The following is a 4179-nucleotide window of genomic DNA, read 5'->3' on the forward strand; positions in this document are numbered from 1 at the left end:
TCACAATCTCTCTCCCACCAGAGGGTTTAGAAATTATTCCAATATGTTTGAGGAGAGAGCTGGGCAGAGGGCTTAGGTATGAAATACATTAGGGTGTTTTATGCATGTGTGAGAGAGGAAACGCTTTAGGTGTTAAGTTTGAAGTGTTAAGCTTGGGCACAAAAGCATTGGTCTCCTGTGTCCAATTAGAGAACTGAATCAGCTCTTGATGATTTCGTTGTCACATATGAATCTGTGACAGATAAAGATGGGCAATATTTGAGGAAGAGTAAAAATTAGCCGGGGTATTGCACGTTACAAAGGATGGAGTCCTGAATGACTTCTCGGCGCCGCAGGTTGTTGGCTTACAAGTTTCTCACCTTATGGAATAGTACATAGTGATACATTTTTCATTGTTTTGAACAGACATATTTTTTTTTGAATCTGCTATCTTGAGCGTGCAAAGGGAGAACATCCTTCAAAACATCCCGATGAGCCGAGAGAGCCACTAAGTTTTGAAAAATGTTTAAAAGTGTTTGAGATGAAGGCTCCCGTCATATCAGTAGCATAATAAAAGCTGGTTTATTTCCATCAGGTCGCCTTATGGGGGTGTAAAGTTGAGCTTGAATGACCAACAGGACACAGAATGCTGCTGCTGCTTCTTTTTTTTTTCTTCCCATTTTTATTTATTTATTTATTATACATGTTTTGGTAGCTGTGCACAAAAATGTAATACACTATTACAAAGTGCATCATGGCTTTAAATGGCAGTGTTAAGATGACTAATGAAAAGAAGTCAATTTCATTTCTGTGAATTAGTAAATACACATTCAAGAGTTTGTGGTCAGAAAGGTTTTTTTTCCCCTTTCATTTTATGAAAGTGTTGGTAACACTTTAGTATGGGGAACACATATTCACTATTAACTACTACTTTTGCCTCACTAAACTCCTAATTTACTGCTTATTAATAGTTAGTAAGGTAGTTTTTGTAGCATTTAAGTTTAGGTATTGGGATTAAGAGATGTAGATGTAGTCATGCAGAATAAGGCATTAATATGTGCTTTATAAGTACTAATAAACAGACAATATCCTAGTAATATGCATGCTAATAAGCAACTAGTTGATAGTTTATAACTGAATCTTAAAATAAAGTGTTACCAAAGTCTTTTATGCTCCCAAAGGCTGTTTTTATCCCATCAGAAATAGAGTAAAATTGGTAATAGTAAATAAAATAAAAATGATCATACTCACCAAAGCTGCATTTATTTGATTAATAATATTGTAAAAACAGTAATATTGTGAAATAGCATTACATTTTAAAGTAACTGTCTTCTATTTTAATATATTTCAAACAGTATTCAGTCACATGATCCTTCAGAAATGATTCTAATCTGTTGATTTGCTGCTCAAGAAACTTTTTTTTTTTTTCCCACATAGAATTAATTTATTTCAGGATAAATAATGAATTATACTAATTTGATTTCAGGATAAATAATAAATATGCTGTAACATTATTGTGCTAATTTAATTATTAAACTGAGATAGTAACCTATGCAATTTGATCCAAACGTCTATTCTCCTCAAAAAAGGAGGTTTTAAGCCATGAGCTTAGAATATTTTGAGCTTAGAGGTTTTTTTTAAATTTATTTTTATTTATTTTTATAATTCATATAGGTCAACTGAACACATATTTGTTGTTTTTGAAGCTTGCATTTTACTGACTTTACATTCAATATAGTCATTAGTTTTGTTATGTAGCTTATTTTATAGTGCCTCTAATGCTTTAAAAGCACCAAAGTGGTTATTTGTGTACCATTATAGTTGTGCTGCTTCCATATTCTGCTGAATCTTGCTCCATTTTGCATTTTCTCCTGAACACCAACTCACTCTCTTGCACTGTGGTTCTTATTCTTGCATTTTTTCCCCTCCTGGTTCAATTGCTCCTGTTCTTTGGAGCTCTCTCTTTCTTCACCCCACTTCAAAGGGTCAGCTCGCCTCTGTGCCCTTGACTGGGATGTATTGGAACATATTGCCGTGCTAAGTATTAGCGACAGCTCTGGCTGATTTACTGTTCCGTGGGACCTCCTCTCCACCCTCTGATGCCCCCTGTGAGTAGCCCTGGTCTCTGGGAGGAGATGAGTTTGCGTGCTCTGTCTGGTTTACTGAGCTCCAGGACGACTGGGGCTGGCTAGGTATAGAACCAGGGCTCCATTCTCGCACACACAGACAGGTCCATTGATTCTGCTGTCTGCGCTGTCTCTCTTCATAACCCAGATTACCCAGAAGCCTGACGCCTGCTCTCGCTGTCTTCCCGGATCGCTTTCTCACTCGTTCTCTCTCTCGCTATGTCACCGGCTTCCTTCTACTTGAGCCCGGTACATTTTTGCATTCTCGTCCCGACCCATCCTTTTTCATCTTTGCTTGTCTATTCGGTGTCTGGTTCTTTTTCAATGTCCCACAAACACTGTCAGTTCCAACACACTGTCTCTATGTCTCTGCGTTTCTATCTGCCTCTTCCTGTCATCTATCATTCCAGATTCTCAATCCCAGTCCTGTGCTTTCCTGAATCTCATTCTGAAATCAGTAAGAGAGAATTTTGATCTGATCATTCAACAGCTTGTTTCTGTGGATGGTGTTTATTTTGATTTTATTATTACTTATATATTAGTAAAGTTATTATGCATATGTGGCAGGATAAGTTAATTGCTATTGGCTTGCTTAAGTATGGTGGGTAAACCAATGAGACTTAAGCAGCCAAAGTATTTAAGGACCCTTATTTTGGCGGGTCTTGTACGGCCCTGTTGATTCCGGGTTCTCAGCTTCCCCGTGGCATTTCCTTTTCTGGTCCCATTGGTATACAGGTATGTTGGGCTGCAGATGGTGTAATGTGAACTGCTTAAGGCTGTGCTACGTGACAATATGCATTTTTTTATGGTTTAGAGCAGTGCTGGTGGCTGCACTGTCCACACTGTGGCGAGTGATGGCGGAGTTCGCTCGGGTATGTTTTGCTCATCTTCAATCTTCTGATCACTTGTGTGGTATTTATTTTGTATTGCTTTCAGCATAGCGACAATGGCAAGTTTGTAAAGGCTGGTCGATGGACTGATGCACTGTGCTGGTAATGAGTAACCATACAATGTTGCGTTAGGTGTTTTATCTAACCTGATTGTAAGTATGTCTTCCCTTTCTCACATTGCAGTTGGGTGAATCTAGTCTAACACTCTGATTTGTTTGCCAATTGTAGAATGAGGATCAGAAATCAACGTTAAATTCCCCTTTCTAGCCGCTATCCGTAACGCCGCTGCTGTTTTGTTTGTGGTTATCTTCATACTTTGTTCCTGTGTCTCAGCGCTGATATGGACAGCGTTGCTGATTAAGGCCGTCCGTGGCTGTCCATGTACGAGCTTGTGTTCGCGGGGCTATCCAATACTCTGTTTGATTTTTGTTAATTCGTTATTTTATTTCTTCTTTTTTGGATATTTCTTTTGTTTGTTGATTTTTGGTTTTGATTCTTTTTAGTTCCAGATTATCTACTACGATTCTTTGCAGTGTATTATACAGTTTGTTATTGAATTGTACCATTGTTTTAAATTTTATTCATTGTCTTGCTGGTGCCATCCTGGTGCACCGTATCTGTAATTATTTTGTTTCGGTTTTCCTTTATTATTTAGTGTTATTTGTGTAAATTTTGTTGTGCTTCTTGCTAACGTTTCCTCTTTCTCCAGGAGCCAGTGTGGACTTGAAGTGGGGAAAGGGGAAGGCTAGCTGCGTCCATTCAGTGGCGTGTTTCACAGTGTGCTGTATGTGTGTGTGTGTGTGTGTGTGTGTGTACCGACACAACTGCTTGAAGGTGTGCGTGTGGTGCCAATGCAGTGTAAGGTTGAGGTGGGTTTGCATAACCATCCTGAGTAGCAGCCGGCCTGCCTCGTTCCTGAAACCCCTGGTCCTGGAGAATTGTGTTTTTGGGCATGTCCCCAGAACAGCACATTTTAATATTGTATAATAAAATCAAATTCTTTTTGTATTGATACTCACGTCTCTCTGGACATTTCTTTGCCTTCGGTGGTAAAACTTACCTGTGTCCTTATTAGGAGTATTTCCCTGGTCCTCCACCAGGGTGGCGTAGTCGGGTTCATTAAATTGATCTCTTTTCAAAGTTTCCCACTACTGGGGAATGCCACACATATTTTGAATTAGCTT

At 38.9% G+C, this 4179-nt stretch overlaps 1 long non-coding RNA gene across 1 annotated transcript; it reads left to right on the forward strand.

Annotated features, from left to right (window-relative positions):
- The first annotated feature begins 2769 nt into the window (after nt 1–2769).
- Nucleotides 2770–3443, forward strand: LOC137074107 (uncharacterized). The gene is made up of 4 exons (XR_010904914.1): nt 2770–2840; nt 2920–2977; nt 3042–3147; nt 3224–3443. It is a non-coding gene; the product is annotated as an uncharacterized lncRNA (long non-coding RNA).
- The last annotated feature ends 736 nt before the right edge of the window (nt 3444–4179 follow it).

Source organism: Pseudorasbora parva, chromosome 4 (genome assembly GCF_024679245.1).
Source record: "Pseudorasbora parva isolate DD20220531a chromosome 4, ASM2467924v1, whole genome shotgun sequence".
Lineage (NCBI taxonomy): Eukaryota > Metazoa > Chordata > Actinopteri > Cypriniformes > Gobionidae > Pseudorasbora > Pseudorasbora parva.